This window comes from Myotis yumanensis, unplaced genomic scaffold (assembly GCF_028538775.1).
Source record: "Myotis yumanensis isolate MYYU_CA2020_CCGP unplaced genomic scaffold, mMyoYum1.0.hap1 SCAF_2, whole genome shotgun sequence".
In the NCBI taxonomy this organism is placed as follows: Eukaryota; Metazoa; Chordata; class Mammalia; order Chiroptera; family Vespertilionidae; genus Myotis; species Myotis yumanensis.
This window is the reverse complement of record NW_027223753.1, coordinates 154,517,062-154,536,754: the sequence shown is the minus strand read 5'-3', so window position 1 is coordinate 154,536,754 and position 19,693 is coordinate 154,517,062.

The following is a 19,693-nucleotide window of genomic DNA, read 5'->3' as shown; positions in this document are numbered from 1 at the left end:
CTGGTTTAATTCCCAGTCAGGGCACATACTTACATACTTGCATTGTGGGTTAGATCCCCGTTCAGGGCACCTTTGGAAGGCAACAGATAGATAAATTTTTTCTCTCACCTCTCTCTCTCTCTCTCTCTCTCTCTCTCTCTCTATCTCTCTCTCTCTCCCTCTCCCTCGGCCTATCCTCAGGTGAGGATTTAAAAAAAAACAACACAGCAGTTGGATAGTCCCAAACATTTGGGTGTTTTGCAAACTCTATGAGTCAAGAATTATTCTGACATATTTCAGGCAATCTACTATTCTAGTTTCACAGAGCCTTTGTCAAATAAGCCAAGTATAATTGTAAATTCACTATTTAAAGCAGCTATGAAGTATTCATTTCTCCATCTCCAACTTGTCCTTTTGAGGAGAGAGAGCATAGAGGAAAGAGTCTGGATGTGGGATTAGGAGTCAGAAACACTGAATTCAGTCCCTGTGAGTTCAGTCATTGGGTATAACGACCCACCACTTAGTTTTCTGAGTCTTAGTTCCCCTTTCTAATGAAAAATAAGAAAAGTTTGCATTTGATCTCATACTAAGTGTCAGACACTCCAACGGTGAAATCTTCTGGGTTCATCTTATTTTGTCACAGCTTGTGAGGTAGGCATTGTCATTGTTCCTGCATTAATGAGGGGACAGAGACACAGAGGTCATATTTGCTGTGTGAAATCACAAAGGTAGAAAGTGGTGCCACCAGGATTTAAACCCGGGAAAATTTGGCTCTAGAGACGTTTCTGTTAATCATTACACTCTAGTGCTGACACTATTAATTTCTTTACTAGGGTGGCCATCAGCATACAATTAAAAGTGTACCTGAAAGCATATTGTAAACTGGAAGGTGATTCATAAATATGCTAATATACCTTTGAAGTCAAATGTAAAAGTCTCATGCTTCCCACTCCTCATTGGTCTGTGTTTCCCAGCGTGCCTGATCTCCTATTGCAGTGACTCACTCCAGATGTTTCTGCCTGCCCATTAATTCATTCCTGTCCCAGTCTCTGAGTTCTACTCCTGGTTGAAGCCAGCAAAGTGTTTTCTATGTTTAGTATATTAAAAGTCCATGATATATTATATGTATTATATTTCAGGTTAATATGAACTCCTATTTTTATAATGTCTGATAGCATCTCTCCAATACCTAAAAACAGTGTATTTTTAAAATTATATAACATGAAAAGCTTAAGCGGGGAGCTTCCCATGGAGAAGTCAATTCTGTGAGTCAGGACATCTCTGGGCCTGGCCAACAGACCACTTGCATCTAAATTATCCAGATGTGCGATCAAAATTCAAACTCCCAAGCCCCACTTAGAGATTCTGATTCAGTTGCTTCAACAGAACCTTAGTTGAATCATGAATACGTTCTAGCCTGAGGCCCTTTGCTCTGGACTTAATTATAGATCCCATTCTGTAAACTCTTACAGATAGTTTTATATACTAGTAGGTATTTCACATGAGCAGTGTCAGGGCCAGTTTGCTCAGAAGAGTGTTGGCTATGAAGGATGAGTGTAATAACATCAACTGGAGAAATGTTGTTTGCATCTTTCCTGAAGGAGTAGATTTGTGAAACATATAGAATGATCTGCTCATTAAAAAGCGTCTTTCCTCATGGAGAGACAAAGGACATTTTCTTGTCTTGGTTTACATAACACCTTCCCTGGAATCAACTGGCAATGCAAACAAAGCCAGCTGCTCACTTAGCTGCAATTTTGTGGACTTTTTTTTTTTTTTGGATGTCTAGTTGATTCACTTGCAACTTTGTTTCAAATTATTTTTCTTTTCCCTGGAAAAATTTTCATAAATATGCAGATATTTATTTTTAAAAGTCTGCTTTTCCCTTGTCCCTCCTGTGACCATATGAGAGACAAGAGATGAAAGAAGCCTTCTTCTAGATCTGACCAAATTTCAAATGAGCAGGAGGAAAGGGCTCATTGGAGCAGTATGTCTCTGACATGGTACTGACTTGTAACACAGGAGCTTTTCCTGTGACGGAAAGGACAGGGGGAAAAAATCAACCATCCTAGGAACATTGGGGTCTACATAACCATGTACTCTAAGCAGCCAGAAAAATCTCAAGTCTTTCATTTCAAAGGTGTTGGAAAACTTTCAAGTGCAAATGCCAGAAAGCTTGGGACCCCAGTTGAAAGAGAGAAGTATGTTTTGTTTGTTTGTTTGTTTGTTTGTTTCCCAAAGGAGAAGAGTGTCTTCTGGAATCAACACTTGTTCTTTTTTTTTTTTTTTTGAGTTTGGGGGGGGGGGTGGTTTCAATTTAGGAGTATCTGAAGCCAAGACAGAATATATGAAGTTGACTGTGACACGGGAAAGCACTCTCATTCCCCAGGGTCTGTCAGTCATCATATTCCATGCCCATTCTCTCCTGGCTGTAGAAATTGGCCCCAGGGTGTAGTATTTGACACAAAAAGCTTCAGTCTCAGAATATTCCTCTCAATCCAATTTTCCTTAAAATTGGTCTGGCTATTAAGTTAGAAGACAGCAAATATAACCTTAGTGAGGGTGATACATTCACAGGAACATCTGCCACTCAAAGCAGCCGTGTTTCCATAGGCAAGTCTGTCGTCCATAAAGTGCTAAAATGTTTGCATCTACAGAAGAGCACAGGAAACAGCAACTTTTTGGGACTGTTTGGAGATGAGGTCATGAAATTCTTTGTACATTCGTTTGTTTGAACAAATTGGGCACTGCTCCCTGGGGACCCCATTCATAGAATTTTAAAGTTTTCACTGTTACAAGAAAAGGGAATGATCTTGTGGTTCAGTGGCTACATTAGTAAATCATTTATTTACAGAGGCTTACTACAAAAAAAAAAACACCTTTAAAGACATAAAATATAAATAGCGTGAAATGTTTCTCACCTTTTGGAAATTTGTGTGTAGACTTGATCCTCTGCTAATGGATGCATTTGGGCAGCTTTGGGGTTTTAGCAGCTCTTCCTCCTTCTTGCACACACACACACACACACACACACACACACACACACAGGAGGGACTGCTCTCCAGCGTGGCCAGTGTTCTGAGTGAAATCAGGAAATCTTCAGGAACACATTGCCAATAGAAATCAGTTAGTAAAATGTAAATGTTCGCCAAATTTCTGAGAGTGACCTTAGGAATGGATCTGGGGAAAACAATTTTCCATGATCTGACAGAGGCCCTAGTCTTCCAAGTTCACCATTTAATTACTAGTATGTTATTAGGATGTTTGATATCTACTTTTTCTCCATTTGGGTTGCAGAGGTATTTAAGATTGTATTACTTCAACATATGCCGATGATATTTCATTGCATGGTTAGTGGGTTGTTTCCAAATTTTCCGCATGTAGGACCTGGTGTCTCTCTGTTAACCATCCCTTAATACCGGGGATAGGGTGGCAGGGCTCATATCTAAATGAGATTTCAGAGAGAACTTTTCATTCAACTAAGATTTAGGGGATATCTAAAGTATGTCAAGCATACTTCTAGACCCAAATCAACAAAACTCCTCTTCTCATGGTGCTTGCATTCTAGCTGAAGGAGAAAGAAAATAATCAATTAAACTAACAAATGTTCAGTGTACCACAGGGTGATGTGGAGGAAAAATATATTGGGCAGGAGAAGTAATGATGTGGAAGAGAGCGAGTAGGGCCATATTACTGTATTTCATCAAACCAAAGACATGAGCAATTGCAAATGTGCCCCTATATTTATCTAACTAAAAGGAAAACAAAAGCTTCCAGTTATAATAGTAAGATGTCATCAACTGTAAGATGCATCCAGTTCTTAGAGATGTTAAAAATTTTAAAAGGGGGAATTTTAAATCAAAGCAATTGTTGGCATTATGGGTTGTCAGGAAATGCTTTGCTAAGAAATTGGTGTTTAAACAGAGACCCAAGGGAACAGAGGGTTCGAGATGTGTGGCTATTGGAGGAAGAGCATTTAAACAGAAAACCAGCAGGGGCAAAGGTCCTTTGAATGCACATGTTTAGGGAGCAAGTAGACTGTTGTGGGAGGGGTACAGGAAAGGAGTAGACCTGTTGGGCCTTCTAGGCCAACGTAAGAAATTTAGATTTTTACTCTGAGTGAGAAGGGTGCCAGAGGAGGTTTTGAGCAGAGGAGAGATTCAATATGATTTAGGATGTCAAAGCATTACTCTGGCGGCTCTTCAATTGGTGGGGAACTAACCATAGAGAAGAAATGGTGAGAGCAGGTCACCAGTAGGAAGCTATTAAAATTATCCACACAAGAGAGGATGGTGGCTTTGACCAATGGGTGGAGTACTGTAGTGAAGATGAGAAGTGGTCAGCTTCTTGCTGTATTTCAAAGTGATAGTTCTTGGAAGCAAGAAGCTGTATATAACCCAATTTTTTAAAGACTATACTATTCTCTGGGGGTGCTAATTATGTTTGTAATACAGTCGATCTGGTATCTAAGGGCATTTCTTAGATAAAAAAGAAAAAAAAATGATGGCAAGTGTTAGGAAGGAGTGGAATTTATAAGCCAGAAGTTGTTTATATCCAAGCCCTTTGGTGGAGGAGCTCAGAGGGATTGCCCATCTGGTCATAGATGCTAGCGTAAAAGAATGGATTAAGAGCAGAATTTCTCTGCAGAGTGAGAACAGCCCTTTTGCCTAAGTAGTGAATGTACTGCAGAAACAAGAAAACAGTTGAAATTGAATGAGGAAAAGTCCTGGGAATCTCTGAACCAACATTTTTATCCAGCCAATTTGAATATCCCAGTCCACACTGTTTTATGGATTCTGTACATGGCAAATGAATCTTTTTATCTATTTTATGATGTATTTAAAGAGAGTGTTGGTTAGTAGAATTTAAGCTTTTATTACTGAAAAGTAAGGGGTAATGGAATTTAAGTGAACAGATGTAATTTTGGGGTTTATGTACCTGGGCTTGAATGTCAGGCTGCGACCTCTTGTTTAGCTGGACTTGGGAAATTATTTAACTTCTTTGAATTCACAGTGCCAACAACTGAAAAATTAGTCTAATAATAGTAATAATAATAATAATAATAATAATGCCTTCCTCATAAAATTGTTGAGAGGATTAAAGGAGATTACATAGTTTTGGCATCTAGCACAATTAGTGGCACATAGTAAGTTTTCAATAAATATCTATCGTCATTATTTGTACCATAAAGGTATACGAATACAAAGAACGTAATGTCCTGGAGACCAACGTGGTGGCAGCAGTCATCCTCATGGTTGGAGAACCAAAGGCAATATTCTAACTCCAAAGGGACCAGATGATGATGAGCTCCCACGATGGTTCTTTCCCTGCTTGGGTTTTCTTCCTCTTATCATACAATGACTTACTGGCTCTCCTTAACCTGGGGATCTCCCTTGAGTTCTGAAGCTCATTAGGATCTCAGTGTTAGCTGCTAAGAGTCACGGAATTAATTAGGTAAGCAAGTGGTAACCTAGAGAAATAATAGAATACCCGCTACTGAGCAGCCCTGTGGGGACTTCTGTGCTGGTCACCTAGGGATCATCCTTTGTTATAATTGTGCATAGTTGTTGGACACTTCAGAGCAGTCCTGCTGAATTAAGCTGTGGTGAATTTGTTGAACGAAAGTCTTTGAAGTCAGTGGTGTCCCTCCTGTTCTGCCTTTGACTCCCTTTCTCCTTCTGTTTCCTGCCTGAAGCATCATCTTCTAGTTCCTCTCTTGCCTCTCTCCCTTTCATTCCCCATCTGTCTGTCTCTCACTTTTCCCCATATTACTTTGTCTCCTACCCTTCCTGTGGCACCTTTCACCAGAGATCCTCAGAGCTCAGCACAGTTGTTACTTAGTAGGCTTTGTAGAGCATTCTATCATTGTTTTCGTCAAAGCACCAATTAGCTCCCCGCTGCCCTTCACCAACCTGTAGCAAGCACCATGCTGTTTCTGGTTAGTTTAAGGCAGTGGGGAGCTAATTGTTCCTCTAGTCAGTATAGTGGTAAACCCTCTTTGTGATGCTTACAGGTTCACACCCTGCTCTTGAAAGAACCTATTTTTACTAACGTCCTGGCTGATTACCACCCTGCCTGTAATCCACTCTCATGGCAGGAAAGGTGCTGTCAAGGCAGCTTCAGGCAGAGCGGGATAATACAGCGCTTTTGACACATTCAGTGTGAGCTCTGGCTTCCTTAAGTAATGGAGACAGTCTGCATCATTATTTTTAAGGAGAAAGATGTCACTGTGTGGCTGAGTTTGTGTTCACTAATGTGTAGATTTGGGAGGCCATCATTTTCTATTTTCCTCACATGCATTGTCAAGAGATGGATGGAGCAGAGCGGGCCCTGCCTCGCACTCATGCTACAGGGCCTTGAAAAATGTAGGCATTTTACCAAGGCTACAATTTACAAACAGTGTGCTCGTACTCACCTAGGCGGTAGTTAACACTGCACGCATTGTGAATGAGTGTTAGAAATATGAGAAATGCGAAGTACAGGCACCACATAGTTCAAAAAAATCTCTGCAATACCTGTGGGGGAAAAAAAACTGCATGTTCTTGACATTATGGAAGCAAGTATGCACAGTAAAAATGTTATCTTGTTCCACAAAGCCCAATTATTGATTAGCGCCTGTACAGCTGGTTCTACCTGTACAGCAAACACCCTATGATACTGCTGGCAATAAAAAAGAGAGATTTGCGTAACAGTACACAGTATACTGTGGATGTGCAATAAATATTAAGCTACTATTACCTCAGTAATTGAGAGATAAAAGAAAATACGGTAGAATTGATTTACTGACACTATTTATGAGTATGATGATTCTTTTAGATGAACCACAACACGCATGTACAATTCTTTTCCTTTTATACCTGGCTCTCCTTTTCTTCTACCTCCTTATTCCCTTTACCCTCCTTCTAGCCAACCTTCACCTCTTTTTCTAACAGCTGTCTTTTCCCTTGGTCCTTTAATATTTCTTGCATATTAAGTTATTTCAAATAGCAACTTCAGAATTGTCTTAATTATTTCTATTCAATTGCTTCAATTCTCTATCTCTCTCACATATATCTCCATCTCTAATTCTCAGCCTTTACTTTAATGTAAGGTTTCATTTACTTTCACTCGTTGACCTCAGACTCTCCTATGTACATTCATTCTTAATACAGCTTCCACACAATCTTTTCTTTCCCTCCCTATACCCACACTCCAGCATGCTTCCTGGATGCCTAATGAGTCACACTTTAGCTCCAAGCCCAGAATTGAACACTCCCTGTCATCTGCCCACACCATTTTTTCCCACTGGCATCACTTGGTACCCTTGCTTTTGGCCTACTCCTATTCCTGTTGCCTCACACCCCTCAGAGTGTGGCCTCAGTTCCTTCCGGTTGCTTTGGAAGTATTACATATGTCTCATTTTCCCCCTATCGATCCCTCTCCAGCCATTTGGAACACTTGCAGGTTGTCCTGCCAGCACCCCACCAATGCTTGGGCTTCCCTTCCTTATGAGGGCTCAAAGCTCTCGCCTTCCTGGAGGTGTTTCTGGAGATTGTCATATATCTTCATATGTGTTCCTCTACTTTGCATCATTTTACTTTACTTATGTATCACCATTGATGGCAGCCAGCTTCCATTTGTTGCTTTTACCAGCAGTATTTCTTAAGGAGTTTCATGCATGCATTTCTTTGTTCCTATTAAAGTATAAACTAGAGCCCTGGCTGGTGTGGCTCAGTTAGTTGAACATCATCCTGTGCACCCAAAAGTCTCCAGTTTGATTTCCAGTCAGGGTACATGCCAGGTTGTGGGCTCCATCCCCAATAGGGGGCATGTAGAAGGCAGCCCATAGATGTTTCTCTTTCACTTTGATGTTTCTTTCTCTCTCTAACTCTCACTTCCTCTCTCTCTAAAATCAATTGAAAAACACATTTCAAAAATTAAAGTATAAACTAAAGCTTATCACTTACCACATTTACAAAATAGTTTATATTTTGTTATGCCTGGTATAGAATTATATACAAAATGGCCACCAGATGAATGCTTCATAAGTAATTTTTTTATTGTTTCAAGTATTACATATATCTCATTTTCCCCCTATCGACCCCTCTCCGGCCATTCCCACCCTCAGGACAAATGCCCACTGTCCCAGTGTCTGTGTCCATTGGTTATACTCATATGCATGCATACTAGTCCTTTGGTTGATCTATTACCACCCCCAACCCTCCTCTCCTTCCCTCTGAGGTTTGATGATTCCCTGTTTCTCTGTCTCTGGATCTATTTTGGTTCCTCAGTTTATGTTGTTCATTATATTCCACAAATGAGTGAGATCATTTATCTTTCTCTCACTGGCTTATTTTGCTTAGCACAGTGGTTCCCAAACTTATTTGGCCTACCGCCCCCTTTCCAGAAAAAATATTACTCAGCACCCCCTGGAAATTAATTTTTTTTAAATTTTAATAGCAATTAAACAGAAAGATATATGTATTAATGTTTCTACCTTTTTCGTAAAATATAGTAAAGAAAGGTGTAAATTAGAAACGTTGAAGTTTGAAATTATGAAACTATTTATTGAACTCAGAATAGAAAGGTAATACAAAAAAAGTTAAAACAAATGCACCTGTGGCCATCACCGCCCCTCTGGATCGCTGCAGCGCCCACCAGGGGGCGGTAGCGCCCACTTTGGGAATCACTGGCTTAGCATAATGCTCTCCAGGTCCATTCATGCTGTTGCAAATGGTAAAAGTTCCTTCTTTTTTTGTAGCAGCATAGTAGTATTCTATTGTGTAGATGTACCAACATTTTTTAATCCACTCATCGGCTGATGGGCACTTAGGCTGTTTCCAAATCTTAGCTATTATAAATTGTGCTGCTATGAACATAGGGGCACATATATCCTTTCTGATTAGAGTTTCTGTTTTCTTGGGATATATTCCTAGAAGGGGGCTTACTGGGTCAAATGGGAGTTCCAATCTTAACTTTTTGAGGAAACTCCATACTGTTCTCCACAGTGACTACACCAGTCTGCATTCCCACCAGCAGTGCACCAGGGTTCCTTTTTTTCCCACAGACTCACCAGTACTTGTCATTTGTTGATTTGTTGATGATAGCCATTCTGACAGGTGTGAGATGGTACCTCATTGTTGTTTTGATTCGCATCTCTCGGATGATTAGTGACTTTGAGCATGTTTTCATGTGTCTCTTGGCCTTCTATATGTCCTCTTTCAAAAAGTGTCTATTTAGGTCCTTTGCCCATTTTTTTTTTAAATTGGATTGTTTATCTTCCTTTTGTTAAGTTGTATGAGTTCCCTATAAATTTTGGAGATTAAACCCTTATTGGAGGTAACTTTGGTACGTATGTTCTCCCATGTAGTGTGCTTTCTTGTTGTTTTGTTGATGGTTTCTTTTGCTATTTTCTCACTTTCTAATTCTATATTTCTTGTGTTGCTGTTCCTTTTCAAGTACATGTAAAAAAAATCTCCCAACCTAGATTATAAACCCACTAAAATTATAGCTTTTAACTCTTTGTAAAATGCTGCAGTCAATGAGTAATCGAAATGATTTTTTAAAAAAAATATATTTTATTAATTTTTTACAGAGAGGAAGGGCGAGAGATAGAGAGTTAGAAACATTGATGAGAGAGAAACATCAATCAGCTGCCTCCTGCACATCTCCCACTGGAGATGTGCCCGCAACCCAGGTACATGCCCTTGACCAGAATCGAACCTGGGACCTTTCAGTCCGCAGGCCGACGCTCTATCCACTGAGCCAAACTGGTTTTGGCTCAAAATGATCTTGACATACTTTCATAATGGAAAATTTAATTATTTTAAAAAATTATTTATTTAAAAAAGTTTATCCCTTTTTTGCTACTGCTACTGTAATTCATCTTGCTGTACGTCCCAATTTTTTAGCTATTAATGTTATCTTAAAGGAAAGTCACAAGCTCCTTGGGGTAGGGTTTATTTCTATTTCTGTGTCTTTATAGTGCACAAAACTGAAAAAGTTGAGCTGAAAACGTAGTAGGTTCTAAGTCATAATTTGCTAATTGACCTTAAAAGAGACGAGACTCATGTAAAACAATTATTAGAGTAAAATCCTGGTGTGCAATAATTGCTAAAGGGTATTTGCTATTATATTTTGCCCTTAAGCACTATCATCCAGTCTCGTAGTTTTCAACTTAGCTCTAATCTTTGATGACTAGAATAATCAGATTCCACTTTGAAGCTTTTTTAATGAATGCATATTATAAAAATATAACAGTACTAACAGTGTCTCATGCTTCCTTTTTTATACTCAGGTATTACTGATAGAGCCTGTTAATATAAACAGGTCCAGAATACTAGTTTATAAGATAACAAAAACGAGTAACAAGGTCAAATAAGTTATTCAGAGAATACACAGAATCTACACCTATAAAGTGCAACTGTAGCTAGTGTTTAAATTGTCACTGCAGTATTCCGAGCTCTTGACAAGAGGGTGTGTATAAATGGTCATTGGCATTTTTGAGGTGATAGTTTTGGAGAGAGGTGCTTTGTTAGAGTTATTTTTGGAAAATTATAACTTGAACTTATGCACTCATGACAATCTGCCCTCAGCCAGAATCCCTTCCTCCTCTCATAACCATCTCAAGCCTCCAACCTAGGCAAACTCTTATATTTCAAAACTCAACTCAGGTGATGTTTTCTAATTCTCTGTTCATCCACTTTTACTTCTACCTCCATAAAATTAATCAGTTCTCAACGCTCCTTTCACACTCATGTTCCTACCGTTGTATTTACTACCTGTGTTCCAATATATTCGTTTGCATGCCCGTCTTCTTTGGGCTCCGTTACTTTATGAATTGGGCTTTGATAAGCATCTATCCCAGATTCCAAGCCGAGTTCTAGCACACTTTAATCATCCGAACATTTCCTGTTTGTTTGTTTAAGTTTGTTCACTGATTTTACCAAATTTAAAGTCATTAAAATGTTTTAGAGTTGTTCAGTGAGAAATTAAATAAAGAGTGCCAAGATCATAAATTCAATATTGATCATGAAAACTCATAATAAATTAAAAAAGAAAATGAAAACATATAAAGCAAAGATCCTTAAATCAAGCATGTCTTCTGGAAGAGACATGTAGAACTTTCTAGTAATGAGCAGTGATGGTCTTTGCAAAGACTTGATGCAAAACAGAAAAATCTTCAGCTCTGTTTTCTCACAGAAAACTAGAAACTTAAAAGCAGAAGTCACAGAGAGCTGAACTAGCAGAGAGTGTCTGGGCAGGGAGCAGGAAAGAATATACTTTAGGATCAGGCGGACTTGGTTTCTAATTCCAGCCCAGCAACTTGTCATGTGATTTTACGCAATTAATATAGCCTTTCTTAGCCTCAGTTTCCTTTTGTGGAAAATGAAACCACCCTGTGAGGGCTGCTATGAGGCTATAATACCCCAGGTTTAAATGCTTGGCCCAAGTTACTGCTGAATAAATGTTAGCTATCACCATCATTAGAGTAAGTAAGATTCAGGTTTATTAGTGGAAGCAATGCAGTAACATGACCATTATCTTAGCCATTCAATTTAGCAAAATTCTTGAGGACTAAATCCATTGAACTTTGTTAAAAGATAATCACAGAGAAGGTGCTACAAGAAATGTTAGTACCATATATTCCTATGCACACTTGATATTCATATACTTATGTACTTCATTTTCTCACTGTGTGCCAATTTATTGTGTGCAATTTGTACTTTTAGAAACATAGTATTTTTAGTACAGAAAAATAATTGTCATGCACAGTCACTCAATAGTACGAATAATAATGAACTGTTTTTTAAAAAACAATATAGAAATGAAATGTTTTCAGTGTTGAGTTTTAAATAATCAAGTATTTCATAAGGTTTTAGATTCATAGTTTATTAAATATATTAAAAATATTAAATTTAAGCAATACCAACTTTTCATTTCCAATGGATAAGCATAAAGAACTACTTCTATATGAACAGATACATAACTCGATCCAGTTCTGTATATGTGATTAAAATTTGAACCCTCTGTCAAGATTTTGACCACTTTGAATGCCCCCTCTTTAAGTTGATAAGACTCCTGAATTGTGACCACAGCTTTAGAAAACATTAAACTTAAGATTTGTTTTCATTCTTCCCTGTCCTTAACCTGTCTCCTAGAAAACCTATCTATATAAAAGCCTAAGCGACTGTCGCAACCAAAACAACTGAACAGGCTGCGTGGGGTGATGAGGCTGGCAGGGGGGCTAGTGAGGGATGACCAAATGACTAGGCAGCAGGCTGTGTGGGGCAACCAGGATGACAAGGGGAGCAGTGAGGGACGACCAAATGACTGAACAGCAGGCTGCATGGGGCAACCAGGCTGGCGGTGGTGGTGGGGGGGGGGCAGTTGGGGGTGATCAGGCCAGCAGGGGGGGGCAGTTGGGGGTGATCAGGCAGGCAGGCAGGTGAGCAGTTAGGAGCCAGGGTCCAGGATTGTGAGAGGGATATCCCCAGGATCGGGCCTAAACCAGTAGTCGGACATCCCCCGTGGGGTCCCGGATAGGAGAGGGTGCAGGCTGGGCTGAGGGGACCCCCTGGCCCATGCACAAATTTTGTGTGCTAGACCTATAGTAAAGATATAAGAATGGTGCTTTTAAAGTCCAAGAGTTTTAGCATATTGGGAAAATTGAATTTCCATTTTAACTTTTCATAACAAGGTTATTTTTAAGGCAGATACATGCAAAACAAAATGAAAGACCACCAACTTACACCATACACAAACATAAACTCAAAATGAATAAAGGACTTAAACATAAGATGGCAAACCATAAGAATCCTAGAAGAAGCCATAGGCAGCAAAATAGCAGACATTTTTCGTACCAATACAGCTTGTAGGGTAATGGAAAATAAGGATAGAAAAAATGGGACTACATCAAAATAAAAAGCTTCTGCACAGAGAAAGAAGCTATCAACAAAACAATAAGAAAGCCCACTGCATGGGAGAACATATTTGCCAATGCTATCTCTGATAAGAGTTTAATCTCCAAAATTTATAGGGAACTCATACAACTTAACAAAAGGAAAGTAAGCAATCCAATAAAAAAATGGGCAACAGACCTAAATAGACACTTTTTGAAAGAGGACATACAGAAGGCAAGGAGACACATAATCAACAGACAAGTGCTGACGAGGATGCGGAGAAAAAAGGAAGCCTGCTGCACTGCTGGTGGGAATGCAGACTGGTGCAGCCATTGTGGAAAACAGTATTTAAATTTTTTCTCAAAAAATTAAAAATAGAACTCCCATTTGACCCAGTAATCCCACTTCTAGAAATATATCCCAAAAAACCAGAAACACCAATCAGGAAGAATATTCGCACCTCTTTGTTCATAGCAGCACAATTTACAATAGCTGAGATTTGGAAAAAGCCTAAGTGCCCATCAGTAGATGAGTGGATTGGAAAACCGTGGTACATCTACACAATGGAATACTACACTGATGTAAAAAAAAGAAGGAATTCTTGCCATTTGCAACAGTATGGATGGAACTGGAAAGCATTCTGCTAAGCGAAATAAGCCAGTCAGAGAAAGATAAATACCACATGATCTCACTCATTTGTGGATTATAATCACCAACATAAACTGAGGAACCAAAATAGAACCAGAGTCATAGAAGCATTGAACAGACTGTCAAACCTATGAGGTAAGGCAGGGGATGAGGAGGTAAGAGATCAACCAAAGGACTTGTATGCATGCATATGAGCAAAACCAATGGACACAGACAGGGGGAGTGAGGGCATGTATTTGGGGTGGCGGGGTGGCAGGAGAGAGGTCAATGGGGAAAAAAGGAGACATATGTAATACTTTAAAATGGTATTGTAAAGTGGCTTCATTAGCAATCTTATCAATAAGGTCAAGGAATTAGCAACCTAACAAAAGCAAATGCAAAATTCTTGCATCTTTCTTCATTTTACATTTCCACTAGAGCAAGAAGGTTGAACACTCCAAGCCTTATGTATGGAGATCTTCCTCCACACATGTGAGAATGAAATCTTACACTGTTCTCACTTTAGCCAGGCAATATTCTTTTGACATAAGATTATTGCATGGGTGTTTCTTCATAGCAACCTTCTATTAAGGATTTTCCATTTTCAGAAAAATCAGAATGTAGCGTTTTAGTAACTTTCTCAAACTCATGGGAGAGCCACAGGAAGTTTCAGAAAGTAAATTGATACATTGTAAGTTTTCCAGTAGTTAGATGAGAGGTAAGTTTTAAAAGGTAAAGGAAATCTGTGCCCACATGTAGTATAAGGATTAGGAAATATTTGAGAACTTAACCCACCCCCCTTAATAATGTACTTCTTTGTGGACACATGCATTTGTAGAGCCATTCATTTCCTTTCTTCATCCTCCCCCACCCTTTCTCTATTACAAAGGGTCTCCAAACAAAGTTTCCCCATAAAAACATGGCCTTGTCCCTCACACTATTCCCCTGCTTGTACACACACTGCCTTAGTTTGACAGCTAAATCAATTAATCATTACCAGGCTCCTCCTGGCACTGACACAGAAGCCCTTTCAGTTGGCAGAAGACAAAAAATACATAAAAAAGGGGAAAAATGTTTTACTAGATTAAATACTTCACTTGTCTCCGTTTATTAATAGAATAAACTAAGATTTCCAACTAACTAAAATTTTCCACTAGCGTAAAAACTATAAAACTTTCTTAAAATATTCAATGCAGTACTGCCTTCTATTTCTATCTAATATAGTGCCCATGTTGAAAGAGTCCAAAGCAATTTAATGATATAAACAATAAACATTAACTATTCCTCATCCATCCTTTTCTATATAATCTTCGTTACATATGACAGACTCTGTTGGGATTCAGAAATAGAAACAGCTCCTATGTTTCCTATTCTAGTTTTCTTAAGATCAATGCTGCTTCATGCCTCACTTTGAAGCTCACCAGAGACAATGTCCCTTTCTTAGGAGCAAAAAATAAATCCTCCCATGAGAAGTTATGAAGAACATCTACTAAGGTTCCAACTTTCTCCAATACCTAGGTGGATCTTGGAAGCCCCAAATAGTTATAGGTACTGGGTAGTTTTGAGATGGATTTAATCTGCCAGAAATTTCCTGAAGTAAAGGCCATGATGACAGACTGCCTTCATGATAGAAGAAGTTATAAATGGACAGATTTCTTTCAGCGTGGGATTTGGGTGGGCCACCGGGTTCAATATGAACTGCTCTCAGATCCAGCAAGTAGTACATAGAAACTTTGATATTTCCCCCTAAATCAACACTTAATGTGCATTTCTATATCCTTAATGAACCAAAATAAATACCAGCATTCTTATGATATATATATTAGAGTTTTCATACTGTCTTTACTTCTGAGGTAGCAGAGATTTTAGGGATGAGGAAAAAACTGGGGCACTGCTTGCCTCATTTGATACTATTCCTGAATGCCATCACCATGGAAGCCCTTCTGATATTCTTACAGTTTGGAACTCCTGGGACTGAAGCTTTGTATTTCTCTCCTTTGTCCTGAAGCAAAAAGAGTCATATTTCATACAACTTTAGAGCGAAAATGCCCCTAACAAACAAAGTTTGCAATTGCATAGTTTGTATGTGTGTGATTTATTTTCCAAATTAGTTTAGAGGTGTCTCTAACAGTATGGAAAAGAAAGGTAGATAAAGATGCAATAGAAGTTAATTTAGAAGGTTAATTAGACCTTCACTTAGGTCTAATGCTCATTTGGATGCTCTATTTATGGTTAGTTTCTAGTTTTAAAGTATTTTGTTTTATCGAAGAACATAGAATGTAGTGCAAATATTACCTAAATCTCTGAATACTCAAAGTACAACAGTTAGAAAATCAGGCAACTTTTATTTATTGAAAAATGAAGATTTTGTTTTATCAGTTTGAATTCAGAACAAGAAAAACATTGATATTTTATGCTTACACTCACAAAGTGAACACTTGGATTATAAACCTTAATTAAAGAATTTCACGTGATCATAAGATTCTGCCTCAGGAAATGTTGAAGTTATCAATTCTGTCCTTTATGGGAAGAAAAACTAAAATAGTCTCCTAAGGAGCTGCAATAGGGAAAAGTTCATTCCTCCACCCCCCTGTCAGGTAATCCAGTGAAGCTGAGATTGCACCTGCTTAGTCCTTAATTGCACCAGGATACTGGCTAAAATTGTGCTCTCCACTGTGAGGCTTTCCAAACCATCTCTAAATTCTGCTCCTTCTCTTTCCTTGAAACCCACCTCCTGCCCTTTCTTTTGACTTCTCAAATAATGCGTGTTGATGAATACAAAGGAAATGCCTATGTAAGAATGAAGGGAAGGTGGTGAATGTCCCCAAAGACTAAGCTTTTTAATTCAATTTCTAATTTTTAAAAATGTTTTTGGTGTGTCCTGGCTGGTTTTGCTTAGTGGTTAGAGTGTTAGCCCATAGACCAAAAGGTTGCAGGTTAGATTCCCGGTCAAACAAGGCCACTTACCTTATACCTCATTTGCAGATTTGATCCCATGACCCTGGTCAGGTGCCTATGGGAGGCAAAAGATGGATGTCTCTCTCTTTCTCTTTCTCTCTCTTTCTCTCTCTCTCTCTCCCCCTCCTCCCTCCCATCCACTCTCTATAAAAATCAATGGAAAAAATATCCTCAGGTGAAAATTTAAAAAGATATATTTTTGGTGCAAACTCTTCCTTAACCACATCTACAGAGCTCTAGTGGATTTGAGCACGAGGTTTCTATACATCACTGAAGCTCTCTACCAAAGTGTACAGGAAAAATGGTCCCAGACACTCTCTGACCACTCCGGAAAAGTTACAAACTCTCAGGAATGCCATAGTATTTTCTGAAAATCCCCAAAATTTGAAAAGGAAAAATAAAATCCATTAAAGAATTGCTGGGAGATTTTGACATTATTCTAGATAGATCTGTAGATACATATGTGACATGTTTGAGAATTTAGTTCACTGAAGTCATTATTTGCCTTATGTCTTAGAGAAATGTACATGATTTATGTATTTGAGACATAAAGAACAAAACATCTCTCTTGTTTTGCCTCATAATTTTAATCTGGTTTGCACCCTACCTTTCCTCCTTTGGGTTTTTGTGCATTTCAGATATAAATATGCATTTCAAATATAAATAGCAGAGAGATGCTTTTAAAAACTAATTTATTTCATATCATTAGTTCATGAAACACTTCTGCAGTAGTCCTATCTCTTTGATAACTTGTGATTAATTTTGTTCTACTCTTCAATAATTTCAAAATATCCACAATACCACTCTCAAAAAATATTATTTAATTTGAGTTGTTTTGACTTAGTTTTTTACCCACTATGTCTAATCCACCCACAAATGCTGCCACTTCCCTGCCTATTTCATTCTTTTCATTTCTGTGTCCATAAAGCTGGTCCTCACTATCAGAGTGCTGAATTCTTGCAATGGCCCCCAACCCCTTGTCTCTCTTTTCTATGTGGCTTCAGTCTAGCCTGCTCCCCACAGTTAAATGACATTTAAAAAACACGTTTCAATGATAATTCACCCATTCTTTAAGCTTTTCAGTAGATCCTTGTTTTGGTAGAATGCTTGGACCTGATATGTAAGGCCCAAATTTATCTGACCACAGACTATTTTCCCAGTTGTTTATTCTGTTATTTTCTCACATGAGTCCTCCTTTCTTGACAGAGCACTTTACAAACCGTCTACTGAACATTCAGTCCTCACCTCCTGCCTTTTGGAGTCTGCTCATGGTGTGCTCAGGGTTTGAATTCCTTGTCTCTTCCCCTTTCCTTGTAAATATGTGAGCCCCTCTTCCTCTTCCATGAAGCCCGCTCTACCAGACTTCTCAAAGTCCCATAAACTCATGCCTTTATCATCCATACTGTCATTTAATTATTTTCTCTCTTGGATTATTATATATTTACCCTATGTACCATCTAAACTGAAAACTCCTCATCATCTCCATTTCCTTTGAATTCCCAAATCAACTAGCATAATTATGGGGGGGGGCAACGGAGAGAATGCATAGATGAAAAGAGATTATTAGAAAAGATTTAGTAATGAGATACTGATATTTACATTAAAACTGCATTTAAAGCTCAAAAAACTACATTTATTGTTTAGATGTAAAATATTAAAAACAATACAGCAGCAGCATTAAAGGTAAGCATTTTGATCATTTGTACCTGAAGGATAAATAAGTTTATAATGGTTTATATCTGTACATTTTTGTTAAATATGACAATATTTAATAAATTGTAATACTATGTTTAAACTCTCCAAAGTCATACTCCAATAACTGCTATCTATCATTTCTTTACTTTTTCCATTTCTGGACCATTTCAAGTATAGTGGTAGTAAATTACTTTGGTCTGATTACTTTATGCCCTCCCATCCTTGGACTACTTTAGCCCTAATTCCCATTCTATTCTATTATACAGATTGCAAGTCCTAGATCCTCTCTTGGTCTCCAAACCTATGTGAAGGTAAATATTTTTCTTGCCAGAGAAGACCAGAATGCTTAAAAGCCACTTGTGCATTAATGTCTAGATTGGAAAAGAGAAAGGCTGGTATTTTAATCCTACCTGCACAGATATGATTAAAGACTAATTTTCCAGTTTTACAATGGAGCATATGGTAGGAATGTATAATGGTACTGCCACAGTAGAATATGATTAAACATAGAATTACATATGGCTCAGTAATTCCAACCCTGGGATTATAACCAAAATAATTGAAAATAAATATTCAAAAAAAGTATACATGAATGCTTATAGCAGCACTATTTTCAATATCCATCAATGGATGAATATATAAACAAGATGTCTTCTATTTATCCATACAATGAATATTATCCTATATAATAAGAGAGGGGTATGTTAATTAGCCTGGATATGCTAATTAGTCATGGTCAGTATGCAAATTGACCGTCACTCCAACACACAAGATGGCTGCCCTCATGTGGTCAAAGATGGCCACCCCCATGTGGCCACAAGATGGTTGTCAGGGGAGGGCAGTTGGGTGGGACCAGGCCTGCAGAAAAGGGCAGTTGGGGGCAACTGGGCCAGCAGGGGAGGGCCGTTGTCAGGGACCAGGCCTGCAGGGGAGGGCACTTGGGGGCAACCAGACTGGCAGGGAAGGGCAGTTAGGGGTGATCAGGCCAGCAGTGGAACAGTTAGGTGTCGATCAGGCTGGCAGGGGAGCGGTTAGGGGGTGATCAGGCTGGCAGGCATAAGTGGTTAGGGGCAATCAGGTAGGCAGGCAGGCGAGCAGTTGGGAGTCAGCAGTCCTGGATTGTGAAAGGGATGTCCGACTGCCCGTGTAGGCCCTGATGGGATCGGGCCTAAACGAGCAGCCGGACATCCCTAGAGGGCTCCCAGATTGGAGAGGGTGCAGGCTGGGCTGAGGGACACTCCCCACTCCAGTGCACAAATTTCGTGCACTGGGCCTCTAGTTAGTACATAAAAAACAATGAAATGCTGATTGACACATTCTACAACATAAATGACCCTTGCAAACATGCAAAATGAGAAAAGCCAGGCACAAAATAACATGTTATGTAATTCAATTTGTATGGAATATCAAGAATAGTCAGTACTATAGAGACAACAATTTGATTAGTGATTGTTTAATGGTGGGGCCAGTGCTACATAAGGGCACAGGGATTATCTCAAAAATGTTCTAAGATTGGTGATGATTGCATGCATTTATGCATATACTAAAACCAC